Raw genomic sequence first — 11,736 nt, forward strand, 5'->3', positions numbered from 1 at the left:
CCTATTCAAAGATGGTGTCTCCAGCTTCCTGCTTGTGCGCGCGCCGGCTCCCTGATGCTTCTCCTCCCTGTGCCTGGCGTCCACTCAGGTATTCATGGGCTGCGCATGCGCACCATGACTTCCTCGACGCATGCGTGCAGTGGGGGATGGGCATCGGTGAGCCGGCGTGCGCCGCCATAGGCCTGTAAGCAGTACACGGGGGGACTTAAGCAACCAGACACACAGCCTCCACACCTCCCGACGAAGCAGTTGCGAAACGCGCGTCGAGGTGTGGGCAGTGTGTCTTGGTTGGTGCAAATACTGGTGGGTATACCCCCTTTGTGAGCATATTTACCTTGAGCATTGATGGTTTTGATAACAGCGGAGGCTAGCAGCTTTTTGGGCAAAATGTTATCACTACACATGTACAGTGATTCTCTGGCACATGTGCTTGAGCACTGTTGTTATTATAAATAATGTATAATCACTCTTATTTTTGCTCTTGTGCGACATTTTGTGTTCAACTTATGTCCGGTGTTGCTTAACACTTTGATAATTGTATTAATCCATCTGAATGTCCACTGCTGCTGTCTTTTTTAGGACTTCCTAATCTTTATTATATAGAACATTTAACCACTTGGTCGCTCTCTGCAGCAGCGCTGGCCAGCAGTATTTAAGACCACTGTTTATGTGTGGTGGTTCATACAACAAGGCTTTCAACTGTTTTAGGATATACTGGCATCGCAGCTATAGGGTTGTCAGCCCTCATTATTATCACTATGTGATGTCCATTTATTCACTAATATTTAGTCCTGGTTTCTGCCCTACTATGATGCATGAATTTACCAAGCTATCAACTACAGTTATAGGTCACTTGACCCTTTAAAATCTGTTGCACAGATTTTTCAATTATTTGATCACCATGAATGTTAGAAACTTGTACTTTCTTATAGAGCTCTCATGTCATATTGATTGCATTTGGCAATGTAATAAGCCCCATATCCTATCACACTGCCCAGATTTTGTTGTGTTGATTTTAAATCACTATTTTCTGTGTATGTTTCTTCTATGTCACGCATAAAAATAAAAATACTTTTGTATATTTGCAAAATTATTGTGCATTTTGCCCTTATTAATGCTTTATATAAGCCTTAGACTGAGTCAAATTCTTTTGTCAACATATGGTATGGTGACTTTGGTCAACTTTAATATTTGAAATGTGTATTATAAATCCCTGTATTCTATTATATTTAAAGCAAGCGAGGGTTGCTGAGCATGTGAGGGTCTGCGGTGAAGTGCAGGGATTGCAGGTAAGTGCATAGTTTAAGCACAAGTGCATAGTTTGAAGTTATCCTTATAAGTTTCCCATTGTTTTTTTGTTTTTTTTTCTGTACTGTTTATTCTATACTGTTTACTCATCTGTCGCCGAGACCGTGAATGCCGAACAGTGTGTTGTCTGCCAGGTGCTCGGGTTTGGCATATTGCAGGTCGGATAGACAGTTTGCTGGGTGGGGCTGGGGAAAACCCAGCAGTCATGGTGCACATTGGCACTAATGACAACGTTAGAGGCAGGTGGAAGGTCCTTAAGAATGATTACAGGGAACTAGGGGAGAAGCTGAAGTCCAGGACCTCCAAGGTGGTGTTTTCAAAAATACTACCAGTGCCACGAGCTTCACTAGAAAGACAGCGAGAGCTTAGGGAGATAAATACGTGGCTGAGAAATTGGTGCAGGAAGGAAGCGTTCGGGTTCATGGAAAACTGGGCTAACTTCTCAGTCGGCTACAGGCTCTACGGTAGGGACAGGCTGCACATCAATGGGGAGGGTGCAGCTGTGCTGGGGGAGAAAATGGTCAGATGGATGGAGGAGCTTTTAAACTAGGATCTGGGGGGAGGGAGGGTAGAGGAGCAAATAGGTTGATAGAGCAGATAGAGACAGTGAAACGGTAGGGGTCAATGAAGGATTAGGGGGGCTGGGACATGCAAGGAACGTAGGGAGGCAAGGAGTAATAAAGGTGTTAATAGTATTAAATGGCTACTGGCAAATGCAAAAAGTCTTGCAAACAAAACAAATGAATTGGAGCCTGTTATGTCAACCATGGATTATGATGTGGTGGGCATTACGGAAACCTGGCTGGATGAAAGCCATGACTGGGTGACAAACATAGAGGGTTATACTACATTCAGGAAGGACAGGAAAGACAAAAAAGGTGGTGGGGTATGTATATTTATCAAATCTAACCTAAAACCTATGTTGAATGATGACAGAGGGGGGAACTGCAACAATGTAGCGTCAGTATGGGTAAATGTACATGGGGAGGGGAATAATGGAAAAATGCTAATTGGAGTTTGCTAAAAGCCTCCTAACATACCTGAACAGGTAGAGGGTGAAATGCTGGAACAAATTGAAAACACAGCTAATACTAATAATCGGGTTTTTATTATGGGGGATTTTAACTATCCAGACATTCAGTGGGACATAGAATCTTCTGGTTGTGGTAAAAGCTGTAAGTTCTTCTTATCCACAATTTAAGAAAATTTTCTCTCTCAGATGGTAGATGAACCGACCAGGGGAGATAATTTGCTAGATCTGGTCCTGTATAATAGACCAGATACAATTTCAGATCTACAGGTCCGGGAACACTTGGGCAATAGCGATCGTAATATGGTAAGCTTCAACGTAATATTCAATAGAACATTTAAAAGGGGAAATGCTAAAACCTGGAATTTTTAGAAAGCTGATTTCAACAAATTAATGGAAGAGCTTAAAGGTAAGGTGTCACGGATTTATATAATCCAAACAATGATTACTTGTAAGATAACATGCAGTTTTAATGTTATCTTGCTTTAAATAAAGATGTCTTTCAGTTTTTATAATGCTGGAAAGCTGGCAATGGGGGCTGCAATTTCACATTTCAAGTTCTAGCACGACAGTGCAGGCTCGATTTACAACAACTCATGGACATAGGCTATGATGGTCGGATTCCGACCCCATTTAGTTATATTACAATTTTCATGGCTGTGAAATGGTAACGCCTATGTGAACTGCCCAATTCACAGCCCTGGGTTTGTTCAGCCGCCATTTTTTCATAGCCCACGCTTTGGGCTGGGCTGCATTTTTCCCCTACAGCCAGTATCTGAAAGAGCAAGCAGTACCAGCTTCTGTGCTAACAGATCCTAGAACAGTTACCGACAGATGAAGCGGCGTTGATTGGTGGAGGAGCGGCATTGATCAGTGGAGGAGCGGCGTGGAGCGGTGGAGGAGCGGCGTGGATCGGTGGAGGAGCGACGTGCAGCGGTGGAGGAGCAGCAGTAGCAACATGCGGTGGACCAGCTGTAGCATGACGTGCACCTGAAGATCAGAAACCACAGGAGAGTGATGGTGACTCACCCATCAGTAAGTATATACTAATATACAATTGACAGATACCACACATATATACATAGACTGTTACACATGTACACAGACAGGTCAGAGCCCCGACATATATACACAGACTGGTTAGAGCCCCCCCATATATACACAGACTGTGGTTAGAGCCCCCCCATATGTATATACACTGTTGACAGAGCCACAACACATATATACCTAGATTGTAAGATCAGCGTTCTTTTCTCCTGGCATCCTCCGTGCTGCTGTGGACCTGCTCCTTCCTCTGTGTCTATCTGTGAGCTCCTGTAAGATCATCGTTCTCCTCTCCTGACATCCTCTGTGCCGTTGTGGACCTGCTCCTTCCTCTGTGTATGTCTGTGAGCTCCTGTAACATCATAGTTCTCCTCTCCTGACATCCTTTGTGCCACTCTGGACCTGCTCCTTCCTCTGTGTCTTTCTGTGAGCTTCTGTAAGATCAGCACTCTCCTCTCCGGACATCCTCTGTGCCGCTATGGACCTGCTCCTTCCTCTGTGTCTGTCTGTGAGCTCCTGTAAGATCATCGTTCTCCTCTCCTGACATCCTCTGTGCCACTATGGACCTGCTCCTTCCTCTGTGTCTGTCTGTGAGCTCCTGTAAGATCATTGTTCTCCTCTCCTGACATCCTCTGTGCCACTATGGACCTACTCCTTCCTCTGTATCTGTCTGTGAGCTCCTGTAAGATCAGTGCTCTTCTCTCCTGACATCCTTTGTGCCGCTGTGGACCTGCTTCTTCCTCTCTGTATAACTGAGTACTATGAGATCATCACTCTCTAAATTAAGGATATATGAAAACTGATGATGTTATTCAGGATGTTGATTTTAAAAATAAATAAATAAATAAATTGCAATTCTTAGTGCATTGATGAGGTCTTTGCTAGAGTTGAGCGCGGTTCGAGGTTCTCCAGTTCGCGGCTCGAGTGAATTTGGGGGCTGTTCTAGATCGAACTAGAACTCGAGCTTTTTGCTAAAGCTCGATAGTTCTAGATACGTTCGAGAACGGTTCTAGCAGCAAAAAGCAGGGCTTTTTACAGCTACCGTGTGCAGGAGCCATCGCTGGCAGCCTGCCAGAAGCTGGTAACCAAGATAAACATCGGGTATCCAAGCAAAGCGCTTTGGTTAGTAACCCGATGTTTATCCCAGTTACGTGCAGGAAGCCCACACTTCCCCGCTCAGCTCACTCCGCCCCCTCCTGCATGCGGCTTGTACACACACACACACACACACACGTCCCCAGCCATGCAGTCCACGACACTGACGTCCTCCTGGCACTCTGCACACATGGTCCCGCTCGGCTTACCTGCGGTGATGAAGTCCCGACCTCAGCGCTGTCACTGTCCTCCATGGCCGCCGCTTGTCACATCACCTTCTCTCGCTTCCGACCCGAGACTGACTAGCGGTGACGTCACGGGCCTCTCGCGATACTTGGCTGTGAAGGCGGCGGTCATTGAACTCAGTGACAGGTGCGGACAGCAGTGCAGGAGATCAGCGCAGGTAATGTACCTCGCTGACAGCAGCACTTGTCATCCCCTGCAGTGACCTGGGCTGACCCATTGATGTTAGCTCAGGTCACTGCACTGCTCTCCCAGCCAATGGGGAACATCCTGCTCTTCAATGACTGGGACAGTGTGGATCGTCATGGCAACCACTTGGATTACACCAGACCTGGATTTGTTTTTCTTTGTAATAAATTGGTTAAAAAGTGAATGTATTGGGGAGTGTTTTTTCAAATAAAAATGTGTTTGTCGTCTATTTTTTTTTATTACTGACTGGGTTGGTGATGTCGGGTATCTGATAGACGCCTGACCACACCAACCCCAGGGCTTGGTGCCAGGTGACATTACACATCTGGTATTAACCCCATATATTACCCCATTTGCCACCGCACCAGGGCACGGGATGAGCTGGGCGAAGCACCAGGATTGGCGCATCTAATGGATGCGCCACTTCTGGGGCGGCTGCGGCCTGCTATTTTTAGGCTGGGGAGAGTCCAATAACTATGGACCTCCCTAGTCTGAGAATATCAGACCCCAGCTGTCTGCTTTACCTTGGCTGGTGATCCAATTTTGGGGGACCCCTACGTGTTGTTTTTTTTTAATTATTTATTTAATTTAAAATAACAGCGTGGGGTGCCCTCAGTTTTGGATTACCAGCCAAGGTGAGGCTGCCAGCTGTGGTCTGCAGGCTGCAGCCGTCTGCTTTACCCTAGCTGGCTACAAAAATAGGGGGAACCCTACGTCATTTTTTTTTTTCATTTTTTTTGGCTAAATACAAAACTAAGCACCCCTTAGTGCCACATGAAAGGCACCAAAGGGTGCAAAATTACAAAATGTAGGAGAGTGGGACATTGTGTCTTTCTGCCATTATAATGACAGAAAAGACTGATATGAAGTGTACAAGCACAGGAAAATCACCAGAGCGCTCTACACTGTGAAAAGCAGTAGAAAATAGCACTGGAGTGAACATGTGACTGCGTCATGTAGGTTGAAGCTAAGGATACTGGGTAAATTTATGTATTTTCCCTCCTTCAGTTTTTTTGCCGTACACAAAAAAAACGGAAGGCACATGGATGACAAACAGATGACATACGGACCGTCTACAGAACGGAAACGGATGCCACACGGATGCACCCGTGAAAAAAAACGGACTGTTTTTTGCAGACCACAAAAATGGATCGGTCGTGTGAATGTAGCCTTATTCTGATCTGCCGTTTATAAATAGCAGGCAGAAATAAGTGAATAACGCCCCCCAGCGTCAGAAAATTTCCGGGGTTTCAGGGCTAGCTGAGACCCGGGAGATCATGATTCAGGACGGTTTTTCCGGTCCCCGCTCACGTGATCACAGGTATACACCGTATACCGATGATCACGTTACAGTAAATGACAGCGCCGGTAAAAAATTATTTATCTCCCATCTGGCATGAACAAACATGATAAATCTCCTCCCCGGTCCCCCGGTGTCACCAAAGTGCCCCTCCTGATGCCCTCCCAGAAATCCAAGATGGCCACGCGCACAGCAGCACGCCGGCCGCATTCACCCTACTCCTCTGATTTCTGTCGCATGTGCCATGACACATGCGACAGAAAACTCCTCCCCAGGCCCTGCCAGGTCACCCCCTATAACCCCACCGGTGTTCCCCGGTGTCCCACGGTACCTGTGCAGCGTTGATCCCCCCCACGGCCCTCTCCTTCACAATAGACGCTGCCGCATGCACAGAGCGGCTGTCAGCTCAGCTTCCTGTGTTCAGACACAGTGAGTGGTGGTTATGCATCTGTAAGCTAAATGGGCGGCACGGTGGCTCAGTGGTTAGCACTGCAGTCTTGCAGCGCTGAGGTCCTGGGTTTAATTCCCACCAAGGGCACCATCTGCAAGGAGTTTGTATGTTCTCCCCGTGTTTGTGTGGGTTTCCTCTGGGTACTCCGGTTTCCTCCCACACTCCAAAGACATACAGTGCTATGGAATTAATAACGCTATATAAATGAATAAATTATTATTATTACTGCAATGCCCTGCTCATGAGGTAAGGAACATAATTGATCAGGAGAGCTATATACTACATTTCCAAATGGAGGGATTTGCTTTTATAGTTTCCCTGCTGAACGACTACCAAACATGAGAGTCCGTTATACGCCACAAGAAAACACATCTAAATAGCGAGCTCTGTTGTTAAGTATTCATTCAGCTGGATAACTGGACTTAAAGGGGTATTCCATCTCCAAGATCCTATCCCCAATATATAGTAGGTGGAATAGCAATAATATCAGCAAATACCAATATTTGGAAATGTAGAATAGTTCTCCTGATTAGGCATGCCCTTACCTCATGAGCAGGGCATTGCAGCTTTGGTAGCAACCATTACGACATGGACTCTGCTGCTATGGACCCGGGGAGAGTGAGTGCAGATTCATTGCACCCACACTCCTCACATGAAGGGTCTGCACTCCTAGAAAATGGGGGATACGTTCCCTGAGTGTCTCCCCCCCATATTCTAGACGGTCCAGAGTCGTCGTGGAACCCCTTTATTTTTTTTCTTACAATAAATTGGTGAAAGAGGAAATGTTTTGGGGACTGTTTTTTCAAATAAATTTCTTTTGTCGATTTTTTTTTTTTTTTTCTTTTTTTGTTAGTACTGACAGTTTATGATGTTGGGTATCTAATAGACGCCATGACATCACAAACTGCTGGGCTTGATCTCAGGTGACTTTACAGCTAGTATCAACCCGATTTATTACCCCGTTTGCCACTGCACCAGGGCACGGGATGAGCTGGGGTGAAGCGCCAGGATTGGCGCATCTAGTGGTTGCGCCACGTCTGGGGTGCCTGCGGCCTGCTATTTTTAGGCTGTGAAGGCCCAATAACTATGGACCTTCCCACCCTGAGAATACCAGACCACAGCTGTCCGCTTTACCTCCTTGGCTGGTGATCCAATTTGGGGGGACCCTACTTTTTTTGTGTAATTATTAATATTTATAAAAAAAATTATAAAAAAAGAGCCTGGGGGGACCTCCACATTGGATCCCCAACCACGGTAAAGCTGCCAGCTGTGGTTTTCAGGCTACAGCCGTCTGCTTTACCCTAGCTGGCTATCAAAAATGGGGGGACCCAACGTCATTATTTTTTTAACTATTTTTTAAATAGAAAAAATTAATGGGCTTCCCTGTATTTTGATTGCCAACCAAGGTAACGGCAGACAGATGGGGGTGGCAACCCATAGCTGTCTGCTTTATCTGCGCTGAGAATCAAAACTACCGCGGAGCGCTACGTCATTTTTTTTAAAGATTTATTTTTACACCACTGTGATGTCCAGCAATCAAAATACAGGGAAGCCCATTTTGTTTTTAGTTATTTAAATAAATAATTAAAAAAATTATATATGGGCTCCCGCTGCATTTTTTGTATTGCTAGCTAAGGGTAATCCAAGCAGCTACTGGCTGCCAACCCCCACTGCTTGGTGTTACCTTCACTGGCAATGGAAAATCCAGGGAAGCATTTTTTATTTTTTTTGCCAAAAAACTACAAAAAAAGGACGTGAGCTTCGCCATATTTTTGTATGCTAGCCAGGTATAGCAGGCAGGTGCTGGAGAGAGTTGGATACACCGCCAGAAGATGGCGCTTCTATGAAAGTGCCATTTTCTGAGGCGGCTGCAGATTGCAATTCGCAGCAGTGGGGCCCAGAAAGCTCAGGCCAACCTGTGCTACGGTTTTCCAATCCCCAGCTGCCTAGTTGTACCTGGCTGGACACAAAAATGGGGCGAAGCCTACGTCATTTGTTTTCTAATTATTTCATGAAATTCATGAAATAATAAAAAAAGGGCTTCCCTTTATTTTTGGTTCCCAGCCGGGTACAAATAGGCAACTGGGGGTTAGGGGCAGCCGTACCTGCCTGCTGTACCTGGCTAGCATACAAAAATATGGCGAAGCCCACATAATTTTTTCAGGGGGCAAAAAACTTCTGCATACAGTCCTGGATGGAGTATGCTGAACCTTGTAGTTCTGCAGCTGCTGTCTGTCTGTATGGAGAAGAGCAGACAGCAGCTGCAGAACTACAAGGCTCAGCATACTCCATCCAGGACTGTATGCAGAATTTCTTTTGCCCACCAAAAAAATGACGTGGGCTTCGTCATATTTTTGTATGCTAGCCAGGTACAGCAGGCAGCCACGGGCTGCCTCCAACCCCCAGTTGCCTATTTGTACCTGGCTGGGAACCAAAAATATAGGGAAGCCCGTTTTTTTTAATTATTTCACTTATTTCATGAAATAATTAAAAAACAAATGACGTGGGCTTCGCCCCATTTTTGTGTCCAGCCAGGTACAACTAGGCAGCTTGGGATTGGAATCCGCAGCACAGGTTAGCCCGAGGTTTCTGGGCGCCTCTGCTGCTAATTGCAGTCCGCAGCCGCCCCAGAAAATGGCACTTTCATAGAAGCGCCATCATCTGGCGCTGTATCCAACTCTTCCAACAGCCCTGAAGCCGGGTGGCTTGTTGGGTAATCATGAGTTAATACTGGCTTTGTTTTACTAGCCAGTATTAAGCCAGAGATTCTTAATGTCAGGTAAGAATCTCCAATAAAGGGTTAAAAAAAAACACCACACAGAGAAAAAATACTTTAATAGAAATAAATACACAGACACATTAGAGACTCCATCTTTATTACCCCCTGTCAGCCCTCCACGATCCATGGTCTTCTGTCTTTCTCGTTCAACAAATCCAGTTCTGCTCCATCACTGCTGCATGGGGGAAGACGCTGCTTCCCGTGCAGCCTTCACGGAGTGAAGGCTGCACGGGAAGCAGCGTGCAGCCTTCACTCCGTGAGAGATCAGTGCTGCTGGCTGCTGGCGGTGACAGACGCGTTACCATAGCAACAGGGCTCCGATCATGTGATTCCCGGAGCCGCGGTTAGCGGTGACGTCACCGCTAACTGCGTTGTTATGGCAACGGTGATCTCCGTTAATGACCGGCTGTGTCAGCCGGTCCCTAACGGAACGGGGAGTCGACCGTGTGCTAGAGCATGTCGCCGGTACACGGCGATACACAAATGTGCACCGTGTACCGGAGAGTGCAATGACAGGTCCTACATGACGTGTCATAGTCATGTGACCAGTCTGTGGCCAATGAGATAATAGCCACGTGACTGGTCACATGGCTATTTTGATGTCACGATAGGTCCTGCATCACTGCTGGCAGTGCTGGTCACCGGGAGGATTTAGCGATCATCGGATGGAATAGCGGCAGGAGACAGAGTGCAGGAGGGATCGCGAGAACCGGTAAGTGTTATGGCAATGTTTATTAACTGTATGTGTACATTTATAATGCGTTTTTATGCGTTTGTGATTGCCTCCCATTATATCCTATTGGTTCGAGTTCGGTTCGTCGAACGTTCGCCGAACTGAACTCGAACGAGACCTCCATTCGACGAACCGAACTCGAGCCCAACCACGGCCAGTTCGCTCATCTCTAGTCTTTGCATATTATGTTTTTTTGTTTTTTCCCCAGATATGGCTGGCTGCATTGTTAATAATTGCAATAGTCATACAAAATAAATAACAAAGGAAAATAATGCATGTATTTCCACATTCTTTGGGAAGAATCAGACTGTGGCTTCAGCAGACAGGCCAGTTTACCAACATTGACACACTTTCTGAAAGAATCCTGGCAGGTAAAAAGCACAACCACTTCAGAATGTGTTCAAAACACTTTGAAGAATACATATATGCATCTGCTAGAAAAAAAAGGTGTCTGAGGGATTCTGCAGTCCCATCTATTTTTCCAAATCAAAGTGCACTTCCACCTCCATGTAAATTGGCACGATTGTTTGAAGAATACAACTATTTAATTGTAAACAAAAGCATAAGTAATGCACTACTTCTACATCCTCACAGCTTATGGACCAAAACCGTAGGAGAAGGCAATAGTGGCTTGCAAAGGAATGCTTCCACGAATACATTTACATTAACATGTACGTTTAAACATCATTGGACAAATACAACAAACGAAAAATTATAATGAACAGGTCATCATCGTGGGACCAATACAAGTATACGACAGAAGGACGCATCAACTAACACCAAGATTGTTTCTATGGACGCTGAATGTCAGTTTCCTGATCCAAATTACATGTTTGATAACACACCAATACAATTGGATTATGTTTATCCCTTAGGAATTTCAACACCAGTGCAAAAAAAAACTCTGATTACACTTGCAAAGAAAAGTATGTCTCTTAGTCAAGTATATTCTGTGGATGTAAATGTAAGCAATGATCCAGAATTTGACCCTAACTCTGAAAGTACCTTGTTAGATTCCAAACAAGATGAAAACGTTCACTGCAATGAAGATAATATTGTAAGGCAAAAATAAAATATAGTATTTGAATCCTGTTTGGAGGCCCTTGTATGCAAAGCCAGTTGTTTTTGTGGTAGCAAAATTACTATTGATAAAAAATTTACCAAAGGAACAAATGTGTCTGTACAAGGCTTATGTACTAATAGCCATATTTTTGAATGGCATAGTCAGCCACTGTGGGAACGTACACCAGCTGGTAATTTGCTTTGTGCAGCAGCTATACTTTTTGCAGGGGCTAATTATAAAAAAACAGAACATTTGTTTTACACAATTAGAATTCAATTTTAGTCTAAAACTACTTTCGTTACCAATAAAGATTTCTATTTCCTGTAATAGATGTTCACTGTCAGAAGAGTAAAATTCAAGTGCTACAGTCTGTGAAGAGCCAAGCTACGTGTTTAATTGGTGACGGACAATGTGATAGTCCGGGCCATAATGCTAAATATTGCGTGTACACTTTCATGGACTCAGTCACATAAAATTGTTGACTTTGAAACAATTCAAATA

The 11,736-nt window shown here is 45.1% G+C and overlaps 1 protein-coding gene across 7 annotated transcripts in view; it reads right to left on the reverse strand.

Annotated features, from left to right (window-relative positions):
* Positions 1-11,736, reverse strand: part of OSGEPL1 (O-sialoglycoprotein endopeptidase like 1) — a 1,349,050-nt gene that overhangs the window by 87,348 nt on the left and 1,249,966 nt on the right. The gene's annotated exons all lie outside the window — the stretch shown is intronic.

Source organism: Anomaloglossus baeobatrachus, chromosome 7, assembly GCF_048569485.1.
Source record: "Anomaloglossus baeobatrachus isolate aAnoBae1 chromosome 7, aAnoBae1.hap1, whole genome shotgun sequence".
NCBI classification, from domain to species: Eukaryota; Metazoa; Chordata; class Amphibia; order Anura; family Aromobatidae; genus Anomaloglossus; species Anomaloglossus baeobatrachus.